This window comes from Callionymus lyra, chromosome 4, assembly GCF_982586985.1.
Source record: "Callionymus lyra chromosome 4, fCalLyr1.hap1.1, whole genome shotgun sequence".
Classification (NCBI taxonomy): domain Eukaryota; kingdom Metazoa; phylum Chordata; class Actinopteri; order Syngnathiformes; family Callionymidae; genus Callionymus; species Callionymus lyra.
The window spans coordinates 7,696,452-7,720,230 of record NC_141821.1 but is presented as its reverse complement, the minus strand read 5'-3'; the positions used below and the strand labels follow the sequence as shown (position 1 = coordinate 7,720,230).

The 23,779-nt window shown below is 41.7% G+C and overlaps 3 non-coding genes and 2 pseudogenes across 3 annotated transcripts; all 5 read left to right on the top strand.

Moving 5' to 3' along the window:
• Positions 1–8,143: 8,143 nt before the first annotated feature.
• On the top strand, positions 8,144–8,214 carry trnag-gcc (transfer RNA glycine (anticodon GCC)). The gene has a single exon. It is a non-coding gene; the product is annotated as a tRNA-Gly (tRNA).
• An 853-nt stretch (positions 8,215–9,067) lies between these two features.
• On the top strand, positions 9,068–9,157 carry LOC148081648 (U6 spliceosomal RNA; annotated as a pseudogene).
• A 1,016-nt stretch (positions 9,158–10,173) lies between these two features.
• Positions 10,174–10,273, top strand: LOC148081647 (U6 spliceosomal RNA; annotated as a pseudogene).
• A 1,450-nt stretch (positions 10,274–11,723) lies between these two features.
• Positions 11,724–11,829, top strand: LOC148081646 (U6 spliceosomal RNA). Its single transcript, XR_015711199.1, has one exon. It is a non-coding gene; the product is annotated as a U6 spliceosomal RNA (small nuclear RNA).
• A 7,612-nt stretch (positions 11,830–19,441) lies between these two features.
• On the top strand, positions 19,442–19,547 carry LOC148081645 (U6 spliceosomal RNA). Its single transcript, XR_015711198.1, has one exon. It is a non-coding gene; the product is annotated as a U6 spliceosomal RNA (small nuclear RNA).
• The last annotated feature ends 4,232 nt before the right edge of the window (positions 19,548–23,779 follow it).

Here is a 23,779-nt window from a genome sequence, read left to right as displayed (position 1 = left end):
TTCTGATGACCAGAGATAAAACGATTTTTTGGCGTGTAAATCAATAAATGATTATATGTTCAGTTTCAGACAGTGCTGTTGAGCAGCCTTTAGTTATAAAAACATCCGGGTTCTTGCCTGGATTTTTGCAGAGCGTATGTCGACCTGTGGATGTCGCAGCTGTACGGCGGGCGATCAGGGGGCTCTGGGGGTTTGGATAAAGAAAACGATGAGAATTTGGGTAAAATGTTCATTTTAACAGAATTTGCATCAAGATTAAGAGGTAGTAGTGACCAGCGCTCAAAATCCTTTTGCATTCGTTCAAAGCAGGGCTGAAAGTTTGCCTTGAACAGTCCTTGATATTTGTGTGTAATTGTAATTCCTAGATAAACAAAACTTTCATGTGCTACTTTAAAGGGTAAACTATGTAATTGATATTGAGTTGCTAAGGTGTTAACTGGAAATAATTCACTTTTATTTACATTTATCTTATAGCCTGATATAAAGCTGAATGTTTCAAGGACCCTGAGTGTTTCCGGTACTGTCGTGCATAAGTTAGAAATGTATAATAAGAGATCATCTGCATAAAGTGAGACTTTGTGCTCCACGCCATTTCTTGTTATACCAGTAATTTTAGGATTAAAGCGGAGCGCTACAGCCAAAGGTTCGACTGCAATAGCAAACAGCAGTGGACTCAAAGGGCATCCTTGTCTGGTGCATCTGTAGTCTTATTTCAACTGTATAGTGTCTTGAGATAACTTTGTTATGATAAGACACTTTAAATAAAATTGAATTGAATTGTAGAGCGAAAAGTGTTCTGAATTACTGTTGTTTGTACGTACAGAGGCTTGAGGTGAGGAGTACAACAATCTAATCCAGTTGATAAATCTCCTGCTGTATCCAAATCTGTCAAGAGTGTAAAGAAGGTATGGCCACTCTACCCGCTCAAAGGCTTTTTCTGCGTCAAGAGATATAACAGCTTCAGCAGTTATGTGACTGGATGAGGTATAGATTATGTTGACTAACCTTCTCAAGTTAAAAAAAGATTGTCTATTTTTAATGAAGCCTGTTTGATCAGGAGAAATAATTAATATCAAGTGATCTGAAAAAACTTTAAAAATATGAAATATCTGCCTTATTCTCTGACTTGTACAGATTTTTGTAGAAGTCTCTGAACTCATTGTTTATCTGTTTATGATCAGTTGCTATTTTCAGTTATTTGTCGTGAGGCTGAAATCTGTCGTAACTGATATGCTAATAATTTACTGGCCTTATCACCATGCTCGTAATAGTTGAATCTACATTTTAATAACATCTCAGTCGCTTGGTCTGTGGATAATAGTTCAAATTCAGTTTTTAGGGAAAGGTGCTCCTTATAGAGGTCAGGTGATGTGGAGGATGCGTAGATCAAGTCCAGCTGACTGATGCGTTTTGTTAATTCTTTAATTTTAGTGTTTTTTAATCTTCTCTCGTAGTTAGTGTATGAGATTATTTCACCTCTAATATAGGCCTTGAGAGTTTCCCATAGCAGTGAAGCCGACACTCCCGGGGTCTTGTTGAAACATGACATGATCTTTAAATAAAGTTCTGTCATAACTTTGTGGTAATATTCTGCGAGACTATTTAATGGAAATGTTTAAGCTTACTTGGAAACTAATTTAATTTATGTGTTATTGTACCTTTTGACCTCAAATTAAATGATTATTACTGATATTCAGGTTGTTGTTTCATCAGAAATGTCCACTCTTTATAAAAGAACGACTTACTGCCTCTGCTGGAGATGAGATGAGACTACTGCTGACCAGGTAGGAACACAACCTTTCTCAATGCTCTGATGTTTAAAAATGAAACTCATGTTAGAGTTAAAGCCAGGTTGTAATGCAACCAATGTAAGGTATTTTCTAAGGATTAAGAAGTATCAAGCATATCAGTGTTGTTTTCGTCAGCGATGACGAAATAATTTTGTTGAGGCCACTTTTTTTCATGACAATAACGAGACAGTGACGAGATAAACATGGTTCTTTAATGACTAAAACATAAACGAGAATGGACCAACATGTTAGTGGTGGTCTGTCAGACAAATGCATGACATTTCTGCCTAATGTGTGTGTCAAACCTAAAAAGTATCTGCTGCTGCATTCTATCATTGTTTGGTCATGCCCACCACCTGGCATGCAGCGCACAACATGCTCAACACGGCACACTAATGTCACTCATCACAGACAATGGATGATGATTACGAAGGTAAGTTACAAGTGCTGTTAACATATTGTATAGTCTACATATCATTTACTCGACAATCTGCTCGTGATACATTTCATCGTAAGCTAATAAATGAGTACGTTTTCCATATACTCCTGGCGCAAATGGGCTACTAACTTCAGATTAAAGTTAGCTTTTGTTACGCTAATGCCAATTTATTATATGTGTGTGTTACTTTAGCAGCATGATTAGCCATGTTTACGCTCAGTATGGACCTGTGCATTAAGTGTGCCTACAATAAAGTTGTGACACACACACAACAGTACAGATACATTATAATTTGGTCGCAGCACAGAATGAAAGATCAGAAAGCTTTGGTACAGGGTCAGTTGATAAGCTATGTATTTTTATTTTTTATCATATACCTACATTTGTTTGTTATGTATTCACCTGTAAACCCTTACAGGAGTTTTATGTTGTATACAGAAATAGAGTTATTCTATCCTTCCTTTGTTTTTTCCTCTACCAGATCCCGGAGGCCAGAACTCTCAAAGAGAAACCTGGTGGTCCAGAGAACATCAGGGCATAGTCATCTATCCCAGCGGCCTTCGCCGCAACATCCAAATATAAGTCCCTGGAACAACCTTACCCTATTTAAAGGGTGGTTTATTTTGTTCCAAAACCTTAAGAACATGTTTGTTTCATACTTTCATGGATATGTAAGTCTGGTATAACTTAGAACACCTCACTGTACCACAGTAATAATTGATTATTTTCATTACATTGTTTGCACAGTTCAAAGATGAAGAAGGATTGTATGGTGTGTGTTTTACAAATAATATTTTTTTTAATTTCTGTTATTCAGGTTTTTGTTTCATTAGAAATGTCCACTCAGTCCAGTGACGATGAGGAATCTGACATCACACCTGGTATGTGGTTGGATGACGACTTTGTTCCTTTATAAAAGAACAACTTACTGCCTCTGCTGGAGATGAGATGAGAGTACTGCTGACCAGGTAGGAACACATACTTTCTCATTGCTCTGATGTTTAAAAATGAAACTTGTGTTAAAATTAAAGCTAGGTTGAGTCAGTTTCAGAGATTTACACACGGTTTACAATTCCAAAGAAAACAAGACTTTTGTCTGACAAGATATTACTTACTTACTAATGAAAACTGACAATAGAAATAAAGCCTATGTCAACAAAGCAATGACAGTTACAATTTTCTGTAACAATTTTCGCCACCCCCAACACCCCAGCCAACACATGGACTGTTGGGGATGGGGCTTGGGGTTTGCTAGTTGTTCTGGATGGCCCTCTGGCCTGGGTGGCATCCTACCTTGTCCATGATGGGGGCTGTGGGTGGGCTCTTCTTGGGATGGATGCCCACTGCAGTTGTGGCTGTGACTCTCTGCGTGTGCCCTTTGTGGCATGTGCTGGTTTGGGGGCGTTTGCGTCCCTGGCTGCTGGGAGGTGCATGGCCGGGGTGGTTGGTCTTTCGGGGGCTACCCGGGAAGTGGGGCCGCAAAATGGGCAGGTACATGGCGGGAGGAAGGCGCAAGCGATGGGCGGACCCTTGGTACCGAAGAGACCGTGGACTGCCCATGTAATGCTGCTGTCCCCCATGGTGCCGCATAGTAACCTGGGAAAATGGGCTGGCCAGTGTGATTGGCGGACCTTGGTACCACAGAGACCGTGGGCTGCCCATGTAATGCTGCTGTCCCCCATGGTGCCGCATAGTAAGCTGGGAAAAAAGCTGGCGGGTGTGATGGGCGGACCTTGGTACCACAGAGACCGTGGGCCGCCCATGGAATGCTGCTGTCCCCCCTGGTGCCGCATAGTAAGCTGGGAACATGGGCTGACGATGTGATGGGCAGACCTTGGTACCACAGAGACCGTGGGCCGCCCATGTAATGCTGCTGTCCCCCCTGGTGCCGCATAGTAAGCTGGGAAAATGGGCTGGCGATGTGATGGGCGGACCTTGGTACCACAGAGACCGTGGGCCGCCCATGGAATGCTGCTGGTCCGCCTGGTGCTCATGACGAGGGGGAAGGCTGTGGCTGTCACAGGCTTTATGGTTTCCCTGCACTCATGACCATGGCCTCCCTGTGACCCGGGAGACACTCACCGGAAGACTTGAACTGGTACCTGGCCGTGCTGCTCCCCGGCTCCTGGTGGTACACAACCGAACTTCTGGTTGTGTTATTGCGGGGCATGCGCGGACCGCGCCGCTGCTGCTGTGGTGGCTTTCTGTCCCTCTGGCCTGTCTTCCTATGGTTCTCTTTTGTGGGCGGGGTGGTGGCCTGGTGGCCGGGGGGTCTTCTGGGGCACGGGCTTGCCCTGGTGCACTGTCCTCAGACTGGTTAGCTGGCTTTCCCTCGCCGGTTGGCCCTCCGGCCCCTCGCCCCCGGCGCCTTCTCCTGGTGCCTCCCCTCTTCCTCCGCCGTGTCCTTCTTTATAAAAGAACTACTTACTGCCTCTGCTTGAGATGAGATGAGAGTACTGCTGACCAGGTAGGAACACAACCTTTCTCAATGCTCTGATGTTTAAAAATGAAACCTGTGTTAGAGTTAAAGTCAGGTTGTAGTGGAACCAATTATCGAGCATATCAGTGTTGTTTTCGTTGACGCCACTTTTTTTCATGACAATAACGAGACAGTGACGAGATGAACCTGGTTCTTTAATGACTAAAACATGCTGAGATGAGAATGGACCAAAATGTTAGTGGTGACAAATGCATGACATTTCTGCCTAATGTGTGTGTCAAACCTTAAAAGTATCTGCTGCTGCATTCTATCATTGTTTGGTCATACCCACCACCTGGCATTCAGCGCACAACATGCTCAACACGGCACACTGTTGTCACTCATCACAGACAATGGATGATGATTACGAAGGTAAGTTACAAGTGCTGTTAACATATTGTATAGCCTACATATCATTTACTCGACAATCTGCTCGTGATACATTTCATAGTGAGCTAATAAATTAGTAAGTTTTCCACATACTCCTGGCGCAAATGGGCTGCTAACTTCAGACTAAAGTTAGCTTTTGTTACGCTAATGCCAATTTATTATATGTGTGTGTTACTTTAGCAGCATGTTTAGCCATGTATACGCTCAGTATGTACCTGTGCATTAAGTGTGCCTACAATAAAGTTGGGACACACACACACAACAGCACAGATAGATTATAATTTGGTCGCAGCACAGAATGAAAGATCAGAAAGCTTTGGTACAGGGTCAGTTGATAAGCTATGTATTTTTATTTTTTATCATATACCTACATTTGTTTGTTATGTATTCACCTGTAAACCCTTACAGGAGTTTTTATGTTGTTTACAGAAATAGAGTTATTCTATCCTTTCTTTGTTTTTTCCTCAACCAGATCCCGGAGACCAGAACTCTCAAAGAGAAACCAAAGTCCATTAATCCAAAGAACATCAGGGCATAGTCATCCATCCCAGCGGCCTTCGCCGCAACATCCATATATAAGTCAGAGTCCCTGGAACAACATTACAGTATTAATAAGGTGGTTTATTTTGTTCCAAAAACTCAAGAACATGTTTAATTCAAACTTTCATGTATGTATAACTCTGGTATAACTTACCTCAACATACCTCACTGTACCACAGGAATATGTCAATTATTTTGATTACATTGTTTGCACAAGTCAAAGATGAACTGTGGTTGTATGATGTGTGTTTTGCAAATAATATGCACCTAATTGCACTGGCAGACAAGGCCAAGTTGAGCAAATGTGTTCCTCTTCCATGACACAAAGTTTGAGCATGTTGTGCTTCAGCAAATTCTCAGAAATAAAGACTAAAATTATCACATATAGTAGTGACTAAAATTTGACCAGAACTAATAAGCATTTTACGCCAAAAGACTAAATCTAAGATTGTTGTCAAAAACAACACTGGAGAATATTACGTATAGTAAGTAATTTGTATTTGTAAAGCGCCTTTCACAGACCAGGGTTTTAAACCCTGTACTTTTGCTGATACTATGGTTCTAAGTAAGTAAGTAGGTAAAGGGTATTTTAAAGCGCCTTTCTAGACCAGGTTCACAGTGCTAAGGGCCCCAAACCTCTGATTGCCTGCCAACAAAAAACCTTTGTGCCAGGCATGGATCACAATCTCTCACTTGATTTTCTGGAACTCCCGTGTTGTTCTCAGTATTATCTTGACCTTTAGAGTATATATTTTATTGAGTATTGTTTTGATTGTTTAAGCGCTACATGAATACAAATTACTTACTTACTTACTTACTTAATAAAAGGAGGGGCCAATACACACAAACAGTCCTTGCTGATCTGATGCATAAAACAGTCAGAACGCACATCTTGCCCATTCCTCGTTTTTAAGAAACAATGTCAGTTACAATTTTCTGGCACTTGGGGGAGCCAAAAACTATCCTATTCAAATTCAATATTGCTGCCTAAATGAGTTCTTTATTACATTCAAGCTTCTGTGAAAGAAAAGATTGCATTCCACATATTTGGTTTTTGTTGTTTTTTTGCTCCATCCTGGCTCTGTGCTCTTGCTGCGGTTCGTTGTTATCGCTCTGGTAATGAGTTTTAATATTTAAATGCTTGGGTGATTGGACACTTCTGTTTCCTTCTATTAAGCTGAATTCCCTTCGTACATTTTCTCGTTTTCAAAACAAATGGAAATGCATTTCCAAGGAAACAAAGCAATGGCAGTTACTGTTGTTGACACTAGGGGAGCCAGAACCATTCTTTTCAACGCTAACTCCTACATATACCAGTGCTGTGTCTCAAATCGCATACTAGCGTACTAAAAGTTAGTATTTTTAGTACGTTAGTGTGTCTCAATTCTTAGTATGCGAAATTTAGTTCGCCATGCATACTAAATTGGCATACTAACACGCCCACAAAAGTAGCATGGTTCGATGGACACTAACCATACTAAACAGCCGCCATTTTAGTGACGTTTTAAACGTAAGTTACGTCATATATAAATGCATATATATGCATATACTTAAATGTGTATTTTCAGCAGCAGTAGGAGGATAAATACGTCTTCGCTGCTGATACCAGCTTAAATATCTCGCGATTATTTAGATTCTCATATTTTTTCTTTATTTCTTTTTCCAAAGTTGCAAAACGTGCTGCCAGCAGGTGTCGGCGATAGCGTTCAAACAGCTGCTTGAAACATCGTTAAATAGAAGAAGAAGCTGTCATGTGATTTCCGGTTAGTGTGTAGCTTCAGGGTTTGATTTGAGACATACTATCTACGGAGAATTTGCGTACTAGTTAGTATGCATACTAAACTGATGCATACTAACTTCTAGCATACTAAGATTAGTATGCGATTTGAGACACAGCACTGCTTTGAGGATTTTCTCATACATTCAAGCTCCTGTGTCTGAAATCTGTTTCATGCAAAGTGTTTTGTTATCTTTTACTTTGAAGTTGTGTGGTCATTGCTGAAACTCTGGTAATTTAAGTAAAGCCTAAATCTGCGTGCATTCACACAAGATAAGCGATGTCTGTAAAATTGTCATTTTTACTGACATTACCTAGAGATACAGATGTAAAAAGGAGCGCAATTACTGAAAAAGAAAGTTGGTGTTACCAAGCATTCTTTGTTTAGAGAAGATAAAGTGAACAACCGTTTATTTTCCTTCGTTTCTCAACTTATGCAGACGCTCAACAGCGAGAGCGCTGCCCTGCACTTAAATGTGCCCCAACATTATTCTTACAGAAGAGACACAGTCTGTTACAGTAGTGTAACCGAGTGTGCAGCGCGCACGTCTTTTTTCTCCGTAATTATTACAATTTACCAGAGGTCCCCAGGTAATACTTATCATGTGCGAATAGGGCTTAAGTTTAATTTCTAAGGTGCCTTTCACAGACCAGGTTTAAGGATGCTAGGGGGGAGATTCAAGGCTTGTGTGTAATGCATTGAGGCTCAAAGCCTGAATGTTCATCAAGCATTGGTGGTTCAGTGGTAGAATTCTCGCCTGCCACGCGGGAGGCCCGGGTTCGATTCCCGGCCAATGCAACTTCCTTTTGAAGATATGTGTTGCGTGTCAAACAAAAGCTTTACTTTTACTTTTACTGCCTGGATTTAATCCTGCTGCTAGTCTGAGGCACTCAAACCCTTTAGTGAGTGCAGAAATATGGTGGACCCACTTAGAGATTTGACACAACATGAGATTTTTCTTGCTTTCAGAACAAATAGAAATACAGTATCTGGCAAGAAAGTAATAAAAGCTACACATTTCTGACACTAGTTGGAGCCAGAAACATTCTGTTGAAACACTGCTCTCCTTGTGTAGTTCTGGGTTTGATACTGATTATTGCAGCATATAAATTAGGGACAATCTTTTTTATTTTACTCTAGATGACATCTGCAAGTCGTCTTGTTCTGAGGCAGCCAAACCTTTAAGTGAGTTCAGACCAATTAATTTTAGCATTTTCTGTGACTGACACTGGGAGAAACCAAACATATTTTTCAAAACAGCAATCCTGCTTATAGGGTCTCTCTACATTCAAGCTCACTGTAGTTTGGTTTTCTTTTTTTATAATCTTTTTTTGCCACTGTGTGTCATATGTGCACTTCTGTGACTCAACATATTTGGCCCCGGTTTAGTGAAAGACTTTTTGTCGGCATTTTGTCGGCATTTTCACCCTCCCCCACACTTCCACCACATACACTCCGGCCCCCCTTTTTAACTTGCGGAATGTCTCTGTGAGCTCATCCAGCCAATCGCGTGAGCCAGCGTCTGTTGGCATTTGAATGGATCTCCCGTGAGCCTTCACTCCGCTCTTGAACAAGCCGTAAACCTCACCATGAGTGAAGGAAATACTAAAACGATCGACGTTATATACCCGTCGGCACGGTTGCTTCAATTGTAACAGTTCGCTGTTACATCAATTAAAATTGGAACGATACAGAGAAGATTAGCATGGCCCCGCAAATTCGTGAAGCGTTCCTTATTTTCTTTTTGTTTTTTGAACAGTGCTCGGACCCCTCTAATGTTGCAAGTTGACTCAACTTATTCATATATATGAAAAATATGAACCTAAATCTCATTTACTTGACAATGTTGTTCAATAGAAGCTTCATCCAGTGTTCAGAGATTGGTAGTGAATGCAACTTTCTTTTGAAGATATGTGTTGCGTGTCAAACAAAAGCTTTACTTTTACTTTTACTGCCTGGATTTAATCCTGCTGCTAGTCTGAGGCACTCAAACCCTTTAGTGAGTGCAGAAATATGGTGGACTTGGGCTCCACCCACTTAGGGATTTGACACAACATGAGATTTTTCTTGCTTTCAGAACAAATAGAAATACAGTATCTGGCAAGAAAGTAATAAAAGCTACACATTTCTGACACTAGTTGGAGCCAGAAACATTCTGTTGAAACACTGCTCTCCTTGTGTAGTTCTGGGTTTGATACTTATTATTGCAGCATATAAATTAGGGACAATCTTTTTTATTTTACTCTAGATGACATCTGCAAGTCGTCTTTTTCTGAGGCAGCCAAACCTTTAAGTGAGTTCAGACCAATTAATTTTAGCATTTTCTGTGACTGACACTGGGAGAAACCAAACATATTTTTCAAAACAGCAATCCTGCTTATAGGGTCTCTCTACATTCAAGCTCACAGTAGTTTGGTTTTCTTTTTTTATAATCTTTTTTTGCCACTTTGTGTCATATGTGCACTTCTGTGACTCAACATATTTGGCCGGTTCAGTGAAAGACTTTTTGTCCGCATTTTGTCGGCATTTTCACCCTCCCCCACACTTCCACCACATACACTCCGGCCCCCCTTTTTAACTTGCGGAATGTCTCTGTGAGCTCATCCAGCCAATCGCGTGAGCCAGCGTCTGTTAACATTTGAATGGATCTCCCGTGAGCCTTCACTCCGCTCTTGAACAAGCCGTAAACCTCACCATGAGTGAAGGAAATACTAAAACGATCGCCCTTATATACCCGTCGGCACGGTAGCTTCAATTGTAACAGTTCGCTGTTACATCAATTAAAATTGGAACGATACAGAGAAGATTAGCATGGCCCCTTTGCGACACGCAAATTCGTGAAGCGTTCCTTATTTTCTTTTTGTTTTTTGAACAATGCTCGGACCCCTCTAATGTTGCAAGTTGACTCAACTTATTCATGTATATGAAAAATATGAACCTAAATCTCATTTACTTGACAATGTTGTTCAATAGAATCTTCATCCAGTGTTCAGAGATTGGTAGTGAATGCAACTTCCTTTTGAAGATATGTGTTGCGTGTCAAACAAAAGCTTTACTTTTACTGCCTGGATTTAATCCTGCTGCTAGTCTGAGGCACTCAAACCCTTTAGTGAGTGCAGAAATATGGTGGACTTGGGCTCCACCCACTTAGAGATTTGACACAACATGAGATTTTTCTTGCTTTCAGAACAAATAGAAATACAGTATCTGGCAAGAAAGTAATAAAAGCTACACATTTCTGACACTAGTTGGAGCCAGAAACATTCTGTTGAAACACTGCTCTCCTTGTGTAGTTCTGGGTTTGATACTGATTATTGCAGCATATAAATTAGGGACAATCTTTTTTATTTTACTCTAGATGACATCTGCAAGTCGTCTTGTTCTGAGGCAGTGAAGTCGTCGAGCAGATTCGTTGGATCCTTTGGGTAGAGAGACAGAGTCCGGTCCGTGAAGTCAGGCAAAAAGGTTTATTAAGAAGTTACACAAGATGTATAACAACGAGAGGTGCGCAGAGCTCTGAGTTACGAGTGTGAAAAGACGTGCATATATTCTTACAAGGCCGTTATCTACTGTTGTGAAAACATGCGCATATTTTCTTACAAGGCCGTTGTCTACCGTTGCACATTAGTCCTTATAAGGTAACGTCCAGATGGTGTTATGTCTGACTAATGGGGTGAAAGTTACAGACAGAAGTTATTGACACGTTTCCTGAGTGTTCGGGCTTGACCTTTATTGAATAGAACACTCAGTGCGTGTCACCCGAACAAATACAGGTGATAAGGTTATGCAAACAGATTGACAGAAATATAATGAGGCTTCAGCAGCCAAACCTTTAAGTGAGTTCAGACCAATTCATTTTAGCATTTTCTGTGACTGACACTGGGAGAAACCAAACATATTTTTCAAAACAGCAATCCTGCTTATAGGGTCTCTCTACATTCAAGCTCACACTAGTTTGGTTTTCTTTTTTTATAATCTTTTTTTGCCACTGTGTGTCATATGTGCACTTCTGTGACTCAACATATTTGGCCCCGGTTTAGTGAAATCTCATTAAGACCAACGACTTTTTGTCAGCATTTTCACCCTCCCCCACACTTCCACCACATACACTCCGGCCCCCCTTTTTAACTTGCGGAATGTCTCTGTGAGCTCATCCAGCCAATCGCGTGAGCCAGCGTCTGTTAACATTTGAATGGATCTCCCGTGAGCCTTCACTCCGCTCTTGAACAAGCCGTAAACCTCACCATGAGTGAAGGAAATACTAAAACGATCGCCCTTATATACCCGTCGGCACGGTAGCTTCAATTGTAACAGTTCGCTGTTACATCAATTAAAATTGGAACGATACAGAGAAGATTAGCATGGCCCCTGCGCAAGGATGACACGCAAATTCGTGAAGCGTTCCTTATTTTCTTTTTGTTTTTTGAACAATGCTCGGACCCCTCTAATGTTGCAAGTTGACTCAACTTATTCATGTATATGAAAAATATGAACCTAAATCTCATTTACTTGACAATGTTGTTCAATAGAATCTTCATCCAGTGTTCAGAGATTGGTAGTGAATGCAACTTCCTTTTGAAGATATGTGTTGCGTGTCAAACAAAAGCTTGACTTTTACTTTTACTGCCTGGATTTAATCCTGCTGCTAGTCTGAGGCACTCAAACCCTTTAGTGAGTGCAGAAATATGGTGGACTTGGGCTCCACCCACTTAGAGATTTGACACAACATGAGATTTTTCTTGCTTTCAGAACAAATAGAAATACAGTATCTGGCAAGAAAGTAATAAAAGCTACACATTTCTGACACTAGTTGGAGCCAGAAACATTCTGTTGAAACACTGCTCTCCTTGTGTAGTTCTGGGTTTGATACTGATTATTGCAGCATATAAATTAGGGACAATCTTTTTTATTTTACTCTAGATGACATCTGCAAGTCGTCTTGTTCTGAGGCAGTGAAGTAGTCGAGCAGATTCGTTGGATCCTTTGGGTAGAGAGACAGAGTCCGGTCCGTGAAGTCAGGCAAAAAGGTTTATTAAGAAGTTACACAAGATGTATAACAACGAGAGGTGCGCAGAGCTCTGAGTTACGAGTGTGAAAAGACGTGCATATATTCTTACAAGGCCGTTATCTACTGTTGTGAAAACATGCGCATATTTTCTTACAAGGCCGTTGTCTACCGTTGCACACAAGTCCTTATAAGGTAACATCCAGATGGTGTTATGTCTGACTAATGGGGTGAAAGTTACAGACAGAAGTTATTGACACGTTTCCTGAGTGTTCGGGCTTGACCTTTATTGAATAGAACACTCAGTGCGTGTCACCCGAACAAATACAGGTGATAAGGTTATGCATACAGATTGACAGAAATATAATGAGGCTTCAACTTCCCCTTTTGGCCTCTGAAGGAGGACAACAACCAAGAGATAAAAACGGATAAAAAACGGAATACAAAATTGCTACAAATTTTAAAACCCTTTAAAATTATCGCCTGAGAAACATGCAAGCGTATTACATGTCGAGGAATACTGGTAGCCATGGGTAATACTAAGTCTGCAACAGCTAAATTATTAAAAATGCGAGAGAACGTAACGAAACTCAAAGAGTGCAAAATGAAACAGCGGATTCAAGGAGGTCTTGCACCTTTTCTTGATCAGGACAGTGTTCAGTGCTCAGTGTGTGGGCAAAAACCTGCGGCAGTTGTTGATGCAGGGAAAATTCCTCACACGACTCTTGGTGCCATGCCAAGCAGTCAGACGTTAGACAGTGATGACGGGGGTGATGAAGGATTGTCCAGGTTGACGTCCTTTCCAGTACGCGATGAGGACCAGTCCAACGTGGTTCCGTCCACTTTCGCTTGAGCACCTTCAGGTAGACACATGGGGTGACTTGCAGTGGGACGGGTTGCTCGGGGACCTCTTCAGTCTGCTTGGAGAACCTGGAGCCAAGAAACTGTACAGTTGAGACAAATGGCGTGTGTGTTGTCTTACCCTTTAGGTTTGATATTGGTAATGGAGCGTGGGGTCCTGGAAAACAGCGACCTGTGTGGAGTTCGAATGGAGAGTAGCCTGTCCGGGTATTAACAGACATTCGAACACTTATCAGTGCCATTGGTAGTGCCGCGAGCCAGTTGACTCCGGTACTTATCATGACTCGGTTGAGGTTGTCCTTCAATGTCCTGTTCATTCTCTCCACCTGTGCCTGTGACTGGGGGTGGTAAACAGAACCAAACTTGTGTTTGAGGCCCAATTGGCGCTCCACCTGTTGTAAGTGGGTGTTCTTAAAATGCGTGCCATTGTCACTTTTCAGACAATGGGGAAAACCATGAGTTGGAATGTAATGGTTTACCAAATGTTTAGAGACGCTTTTTGCATCTTCTTTCTGGCAAGGATATGCTTCTGGCCATCCTGAGTAAGCGTCCACCATCACCAACAGGTACCTGTATCCAGAAACTGGGACCAACATGTCAGTATAGTCGATAACAACCATTTGTCCTGGAAAGAAAACTGAAGGGTGTGTTAGTCCTGGTAATGGTTTGAGAGTAGGCCTAATTGCAGCTTGATTGCAAACATTACACGAGATTAGTGCTTGTTTCACCATTTGGTTTTTAAATGGATGCCACCAATTGTCCAATCTTCTAATTGTTTCTTCTCTACCTACATGTGTAGGACCATGTGCCTCAAGGATTAGAGATTTCAGATAGGCTACTGGTGCAGCCGGGCGTCCCCTTTTACACCAGACACCTTCTTCTGTTTTCCCTGAGCCTTGATTTATCCACATTGAAATTTCTTCAGGTGATGCTTGAGATTGAATGTGAAGAATCTTTGACCAAGATGACTGCTCATCCATTTCTTCAGCTGGAACCACCATCATTTGCCCTTGTGGCTGATAACCCGCGGTTTGTTTTGCCAATGCATCTGCCGCGCGATTACCTTTTGATATTTTGTCAAGTCCGATTGAATGTCCTTTTAAATATATAACACCACTATGTTCCTTCTTTTAGCATTAAGTAAAGTCTTATTCGTTTGAGGGAAGTTGTATTTATCTTAAATCATGATTTCTTGTGTTTGGTAATTTACACATCTTAACTATATCACCACATGTCCAAAGAGTAGTTTCCTAAACTACATTTAAACTTGCTAGTCAAGTTTTAGCTTTACTCATGCTGGCTCATGTTTCTTGTTTACCTTCTATGATATATTTAAGTCTGCAGTGGACAGTGGCTTCTTATTTCTCCCTCTCTGGAGGGCTTCTCAACACCACCTCTAACAGGATAAGAATGATCAGAAGTTATGAGAAGGTCAGTTTTGAATCTATTCAGGTGATGATGAGGATATTGTGTGTGTGTCACGAGTTGTGTATTCATAACTTTGATCTGTGGATGTCTGTTAAAGTTTGTCATGTGTTTTTTGTTTTTTTAATAAACCTTGAAGTTAGCAGAGAGTTCAAATTATCAGTATGTTTTGACTTCATGGTGAAGAGAGAAACCGAGGCGGAGGTTCGAGGGAATTCTGTCTTCTCTCACACACATAGGGAGCAGGTCGTAGCAGAGACACCTCTTTATCTTATTCAATTTAAATTGAAAACATCATGTGTTTGTTTGTTTATCTCTGAGCTCAGTGTTATTTGTAATATCTATGTGAATGTCCGAGAGTATTGTGTGAGTTCAAATGTGCTTTATGAATGTAATGGTTAATTAGATCAGGTGTCAGTCATAGCTCTTTAATTATTTACCCACAACAGAAATACAGTATCTATTCTAGATTACTCTTTTGCTTATCTTAACTAGTTTCAAATATTCACTTCAAGGAGATTTCCTATTAGTCTATAGTTATTTGGTTTATTCTTCTAGAGTTATTTGGTTTATTCTTCTAGAGAGAAGAATGTCATATTTATTTTTCTCAGTGTTTCTTTTAATTTATCTCTTAATCTATTATATTTTTTCTTTGACCTTTCCTCCTACAGTATTTTAGTCTCTATAGTCTCTGGAGGTGACAAGTCAGCAGCTCTAGACAGAGTCACTTTTAATTAGTTTAAATAAAATTCTGCATCAGTCGACCACACAAGTTTTTGTTTAGTTTTCTTATGGCTGCTTTCTTCATAGCTCTGAGTGGAGCAATCAGAGTATGTTATTCTGGGATTTACTTTTTTACTGTTACATTTTAGACTCAGGAAGATATGTCTCTTACAGGCTAGATTTGTCTACTTTTTCGTCAAATCACAAACAACTTTGCATTTCTTAATCATTTATCTCAGGGCCCTAGCTTCTCCACCAGCAACCACAGCAAGAGCAACACGAGGGACAGAAGTGTCAGAGAGAGCATAGAGAACACCTTGTTCGTTTGTTAGTTCAGCAGCCACACCATCAGGACCACAAAAATGTCACGCAGACAAGAGTCAAGTTCATGTTTGCGACCAGATCGTGCCATTTGTCTTCATAATCATGTTCATCATCATCCCAGATATAGTTCTTAGTGCAGCGTGGGGGGTCCAAAGGTGGATCATAGGAATGAAGTCTCAAAAGTCTTTTCAAGATCAGAGAAATCAGATGTTCAATCACGTTGAACCAGTACAGCTCCTCCCTCTCTGGAGCAGAAGTTCATTCTTGGTGGAGAGTTGTTGAGGTTGAGTTCTTGTTTGTTCAGCTCAGAAAGATTGCTTCAACTGTAGGTGTCCTCAATAGGGAACTGGACCAAAGTTCCTGGACTAAAAGCCAAAAATGCGCCATTGTTGAACAAAATTCTTTGTTTGTTTCCATACCCTCGTCCTCTTCTCCTGCCACACCCATGCACTCCAGCCAGTGGCCAATAGGGAGCTATGATAGGACCCTAGAACTATCATCAACTATCATCTCTCTATTTTTAGAGAAGCTCTTTTAAGTCTTTAAGTTGAATCCTAATTAGCTGTATCTGGCTAGCTCAAGAGCTCAATAAGGGCACTTTGTGTAATTAATTACCATTAAGTTAAAACAGAGTTTAAAGTTTCTTATTTTTCTTCCCTGAGCTTTAACTTGTCACCTGTAGTAATAGTTACTTTTGTCTTGTCAATAAATGAATAGAACAAATTAATAATAATATTAATGATATTAATAATAATGCTAAAAATAATAATAGTAATAATAAGTAAAGAAGCGATTATCAAAAAATAATTAAATGAAAATATAAAAGAGGAAGAAATTAAAAATCTAAATTAAGAACCAAAACTTCAATTAACTAATTAAAATACATTATAAAATCCTGACCATGCAATACCCCAAAAAACGAGCATCAGCTTGAGAAAGCACTATTGAAAAATATAATCTAAATTTGTGACAGAACCAGAGACTTACGTTTATTCTTCCAGGCAACCAAAACTAATATAAAATATATATGTAATCTTTTCCTAACCAAATATAAACTTAATTTTAGATTATAAATCTATGAGGAAAATAAGATAAAATCTTTCTCACCTGATTCTTGAAGTAAGGTATAGTGGGATCCCTGGTTGCCTGGAGAACAATCAGCTCAGAGTTCGTCTCGGAATCAAAAAGGCCTTGTTTCAACTTTCCTTTCCAATCTTCCCCCGCCTCTTTCTCAGAGGGCGGGATTGACTCCACCCCTTTGATACCAGCAGCTGTACTTCCTGTAACTGATTTAGTCACAAGCAGAGCAGTGGACAGATGCAACCATCTTACCAAACATTTTGTGTCTTGAAGATTTTTCACTCTTCCTGCTCTATTTCTCCCTTTCAATGTTAATTTCGAAGTGCCTTCCGCCTCCATTTCGTTTATTCTTCCGATAAGCTTGTGTTCTACTCTATTCAACACATCAGTTAGAAGATGAATGGAACTGTTTTGAGGAAGGTAACCTGCATTTTGAGTCTCTGTAAACCATTTCACCATTTTTGCTTTTTTTTTTCATCTCGTTCATTTGGCGCAAAATTTCCACTATAGACCTGAACTGTGGCCTGTAACTGATCTGATAAAGAAATTTTTTGAGGATGCGGGACACATCTCGACCAATCAATCCAATTTGTAGAAAGATTAAATTCTTTCTGTAATTTACTCGACATTTTAGTTTGGATTTATTTTTATAGTACTTCTAAAATTTTAACAGATTTTCTTAGTCTAGTTATGATACCAATGAGACCAGTATTTCCGGACTACGCCCTAGTTCCTGTTTTTTTTTTTTCATGTTCAAAATTGTATATTTATCCTACAATTATTTTCACATACAACAATACAATATTTAAAAACCTTTTATTTATCAATTTGTCCCCTGACCACGACGGTATTCAACACGAGAATATGGGACCAGTTAACTTTTCCTCCGAGCACGACGGAATTCAACACAAGAATTACGGAACAAGCCAACACCTCTAATCTTCTATTCAATATTTTTCAACAATTGTTCACCTCGAGGACTTCTAAAAATTAAAAAAAACTTGCCACAATAATACTTGTACCACTATTCCAACACGAGGATATAGTATTTTCTTTAAAACCTGTTAAAACAACACTTGTACCACTATTCCAACACGAGGATATAGTATTCCCACTACTCCAACACGAGGACGTAGTATTTTCAAAAACACAAGAAATTTTCACAACTATTCCAACACGAGGATATAGTAATTTCACAATTCTCACTACTCCAACACGAGGACGTAGTATTTTTCAAAAACACAAGAAATTTTCACAACTATTCCAACACGAGGATATAGTAATTTCACAATTCTCACTACTCCAACACGAGGACGTAGTATTTTTCAAAAACACAAGAAATTTTCACAACTATTCCAACACGAGGATATAGTAATTTCACAATTCTCACTACTCCAACACGAGGACGTAGTATTTTCAAAAACACAAGAAATTTTCACAACTATTCCAACACGAGGATATAGTAATTTCTTTTAGACACTTTTCATCACATACATTCAATACCTTAACACATTTTGACAGACCTTGGAGATAGGAAAACCTTTACCCACCCAGAGAGAGGTAAAGACTCGTTTAAAAAAAAATTAATTCGATGGTTTTTTACCTTATCTTACTCTGCGCCTCAAGTCCACCTCCCCCGGAATGGGATCCGGCTCCTCCGAACCCTCTCTCTCAAAGGATCCTGTTCGTGACGCCAATTGAAGTAGTCGAGCAGATTCGTTGGATCCTTTGGGTAGAGAGACAGAGTCCGGTCCGTGAAGTCAGGCAAAAAGGTTTATTAAGAAGTTACACAAGATGTATAACAACGAGAGGTGCGCAGAGCTCTGAGTTACGAGTGTGAAAACACGCGCATATATTCTTACAAGGCCGTTATCTACTGTTGTGAAAACATGCGCATATTTTCTTACAAGGCCGTTGTCTACCGTTGCACACAAGTCCTTATAAGGTAACATCCAGATGGTGTTATGTCTGACTAATGGGGTGAAAGTTACAGACAGAAGTTATTGACACGTTTCCTGAGTGTTCGGGCTTGACCTTTATTGAATAGAACACTCAGTGCGTGTCACCCGAACAAATACAGGTGATAAGGTTATGCAAACAGATTGACAGAAATATAATGAGGCTTCAGCAGCCAAACCTTTAAGTGAGTTCAGACCAATTCATTTTAGCATTTTCTGTGACTGACACTGGGAGAAACCAAACATATTTTTCAAAACAGCAATCCTGCTTATAGGGTCTCTCTACATTCAAGCTCACACTAGTTTGGTTTTCTTTTTTTATAATCTTTTTTTGCCACTGTGTGTCATATGTGCACTTCTGTGACTCAACATATTTGGCCCCGGTTTAGTGAAATCTCATTAAGACCAACGACTTTTTGTCAGCATTTTCACCCTCCCCCACACTTCCACCACATACACTCCGGCCCCCCTTTTTAACTTGCGGAATGTCTCTGTGAGCTCATCCAGCGTGAGCCAGCGTCTGTTAACATTTGAATGGATCTCCCGTGAGCCTTCACTCCGCTCTTGAACAAGCCGTAAACCTCACCATGAGTGAAGGAAATACTAAAACGATCGCCATTATATACCCGTCGGCACGGTAGTTCCAATTGTAACAGTTCGCTGTTACATCAATTAAAATTGGAACGATACAGAGAAGATTAGCATGGCCCCTGCGCAAGGATGACACGCAAATTCGTGAAGCGTTCCTTATTTTCTTTTTGTTTTTTGAACAGTGCTCGGACCCCTCTAATGTTGCAAGTTGACTCAACTTATTCATGTATATGAAAAATATGAACCTAAATCTCATTTACTTGACAATGTTGTTCAATAGAAGCTTCATCCAGTGTTCAGAGATTGGTAGTGATGGCGAGATGAAGCCTCATGAAGCACTGAAGCCTCACAGCCGAGTAGTTCATCTTTGGAGCAAAGCCTCGTGAGGCTTCATTTGCACGACCATGCCATCATGTGGACAATTGGGATCATAGAATAGAATAGAAAAGCTTTATTCATCCCCAGAGGGGAAACACACTTTCACAACAGCGCAGTTGAAAAAAATAAAGTGCAAGGAAAAAAGAAATAATAAAAGAGATAATACAAAATAAAATAAAAACGATCTTAAGAATATACAAATTATTTACAAAATTAGAAATTTGACACTATTAACAAAATAAAATAGAATAAAAATAAAATAAAAAAGAAATAAAAAATGGAAAAAAATAAAATAAAAAACACATGAGAAGAAAAACACACTACGGATTAGCATCAGGATATTTAAAGTAGAGAGTTAAATATCCTGACACCAGTTGGGATGAAGGACCTTCTATAACGCTCCGTCCTACACTGGGGGTGCCTGAGCCTGCCAATGAAGGAGCTGGCCAGCTCCTCCACGGTCAGGTGCAGTGGGTGGAGAGTGTTGTCCCTGATGGAGGAGAGTCTGGAGAGTGTCCTCCTCTCTCCCACCTCCTCCACCGAGTCCAGCGAGCGGCCCAGGACAGAGCCGGCCCTTGTGACCAGCCTGTTCAGTCTCTTCCTGTCGCGGTCCGTGCTGCCTGCTCCCCAGCAGACCACAGCGTAGTGGATAGCAGAGGCTACCACGGAGTCATAAAAGGTCCTTAAAAGTGGTCTGCACACTCCTTCTTATACACGGCGTTGATATGTGTGGACCAGTTCAGTTTATTGTTGAGGTGAACACCCAGGTATTTGAAGCTGTCCACCAGCTCAATGTCCGAGCCCTGGATGCTCACCGGTTGATGTGGTGGGGACTCTTTCCTGAAGTCAATCACCATCTCCCTTGTCTTACCGGTGTTTAAGCAAAGGTAGTTGCTCTCACACCAGTCAACAAAGTCCTTGATGACTGACCTGTACTCCAGCTCGCCCCCCCCCAGACACGCAGCCCACAATGGCCTAGTCGTCGGAAAACTTCTGGAGGTGACAGCTGCTGGAGTCATAGGTAAAGTCCGCCGTGTAGAGGGAAAAAAGGAAAGGTGACAGCACTGTCCCTTGAGGCACCCCGGTGCTGCAGATGGTCACCTCGGACCTGCAGTCCTGCAGCCTCACATACTGCGGCCTGTTGGTGAGGTAGTCCATCGTCCATGCTGCCAGCTGTGTCCCAACTCCTGCGTCCTCCATCTTCTTCCTTAGCAGCGCCGGCTGGATGGTGTTGAAAGCACTTGAGAAGTCAAAAAACATGACTCTCACAGTGCTACCGGCGGCTTCCAGATGAGTCAGTGCCCGGTGCTGCAGGTAGATGACGGCGTCGTCCACCCCCATCTTTGGCCTGTAGGCGAACTGCAGCGGATCCAACGCAGAGCTCACCGTCGTGCGTAGCTCACGGAGTACCAGCCTCTCCAAGGTCTTCATCAGATGGGAGGTCAGGGCGACTGGTCTGAAGTGGCTCGGCTCCTTCGCGTGTACCGCCTTGGGAACCGGAACCACACAGGAGGTCTTCCACTGGACCGGGACCTTCTCCAGTTTGAGGCTCAGGTTGAAGGTGTGTGTGACCAACTCACAAAGTTGATCAGCACAGTCCATGAGCAGTCTGGGGCTGAGTCCATCTGGTCCAGCAGCTTTCCTGATCTTCAGTCGCCTTAATTCTCTCCTCACCTGTTCAGATGTAACAGAGAGAGGTGGCTGTGGGGGGTTGGGCAGCTGAGGCAGTAGGGCTTGCTGGGGGGGAGAAAGGTGGCTTGGAGGTGAGAACAGTTGGGGGGAGGGGGCTGAAGCAGGGGAAAAGCAGCTTTGTGAAGAGTGAGGGGCAGAGGTGGAGGGGGGAGGGGGGCCCTGATCAAACCGGTTGAAATACTGGTTAAGTTCAGTGGCCCATCTTTGGTCTCCCCCTGCTGTGGCTCTGGCTCCACTCTGGCCATGACCTGAGATGTCCTTCAGGCCTTTCCACACATCCCTTGTGTTGCCCTGCGCCAGTTGCTCCTCCAGTTTCCTCTTGTATTCGTCCTTGGCCATCCTGATCGCCTTCTTGAGTTCACGCTGGACCTCCTTAGGCTCCTCTCTGCTCCCTGAAGCAAACACCCTCTTCTTCTTGTTCAGCAGAACTTGAAGTTGAGGGGTCACCCATGGCTTGGTGTTGGCAAAGCACCGCACCTTGCGGGTCGGCGTGACGTTGCCCTCACAGAACTTTATGTAATCCGTGGAATGGTCATTGAAGGTGTCGATGTCATCACCATGAGAGAACACGCTCCAGTCTGTAGACTCAAAGCAGTCTCTCAGCCTCTCCTTGGCTTCATCATTCCACATCTTAACAGTTCTTTTCTGTGCAGGCTGTCTCCTCACCATGGGAGTGTATTCAGGTCGCAGACGTATCAGGTTGTGATCAGAGCGGCCGAGGGGGGGTAGGGGGATGGAGGTGTAGGCACCTTTTACATTTGCATATAAAAGGTCACGTATTGTGTGAAGGTGGGAAGAATGGAGGAAAGTGAGGCATGGTTGAAATCTCCGTTAATGAGCAGGAGAGAGTTCGGGTGTTTGAGCTGCAGGTCAGACACTGAGGCGCTCAGCCTCTCGCTCGCTGCGGCTGCGTTCGCAGAGGGAGGAATGTAAACAGTGAACACAATCACATGTGAGAACTCCCTCGGGATGTAATACGGGCGGATGCCCACCGCAACAAACTCTATGTCCTTAGTGCACACTTGTTCTTTAATGGAGACATGCGCGGGATAACTCCATCTCTCATTAATAAACACCGCCACTCCTCCTCCTCTCCTCTTTCCGTCCATGTCCCAGTCCGCACGCACCATCTTGAACCCCTCCAGTGAAACAACAGAGTCCGGGGTCTTCTCCGTCAGCCAGGTCTCCGTGAAACATAGAAGGCTGCTCTCACGGAAGTCTCTCTGATGCCGGGTCAGCGCAGCGAGCTCGTCCGTTTTATTCACGATCGAACGTACATTTCCCATTATGATCGATGGAATAAAGGGACGGAACCTACGCTTCTTCTCTTGTTTCATCCGACCCGCTCTGCATCCGCGTCTTTTCCTCTTAATTTCCACGGGAATCGTCACCGCGCTGAGAGAGAGAGCGGTATTGCGCAACCTCAACAGCTGATCCCTTGTGTAAACAATAGACCCGCTGAGCGTGTCTGCCGACGGAGTTCCAAAAAGTGACGAAAGTAGTAGAAAACCGAAGGCAAAAGTTGTAAAAGTGGTCTCGTTTTGTGCACAACGGCAACAAGATCTGACCATTCTAAAGAAAAAATTAAAAAGACGCCAGAAAAATGGAAAAAGTGTGATAAAAAAGTAGGTAGAAAGAGGGAGCTGTTGTAACCAGCAGCTGCGTGAGCGGCGCCATCATTGCATATTTTGTGCGCAAATGATTGTGATAATAAAAAAAATGTGCTTGACTAACTTGTTTTCTGAAATACTTATTATTTTTATTCAAAAAAAGCAACAGTGCTTGGCTTCAGTCTGTTTCTTTTAAAAAAAAATTAAAAGTAAAAGTGCCGATACTCCAATCTTTTATTATCTTTATAGTTCACTGAATCAGGGAATCTTTTTTTAAAACTCAAAATATTTTAATTGAGCATAAGTAGGCACTACAAGTATACCAAGCAATGTTGGTTGACTATAAAGGCCACACTGAGCAAGATTGGCCTCCGGGCCTTCTGATTTTGAAGTAGGAGTTCCTCCTCTAATAAATCCTGTCTGGTCAGCAGATATTATTGTGGGAAGTATATTTTAGTAGTCAATGTTCAAGGACTTTTGCTAGTATTTTTGCATCTGTGTTAAGTACGGAGATGGGCCTATAAGAGGCACAATTGGTCAATCTTTTTTGCTGATGAGAGTGATGCAGGCCTCTAATGATGGTGGAAGGTGGCTTAGACTGCAGGAGTCGGTCAAAACCAAACATAGATGGGGACAAAGAATTTATGAAAGACCGTAGAGTCATGGAAGCCAATGATGACGTGAAGGCTGAACTCATTGCAGAGGTGGGTGTAGAT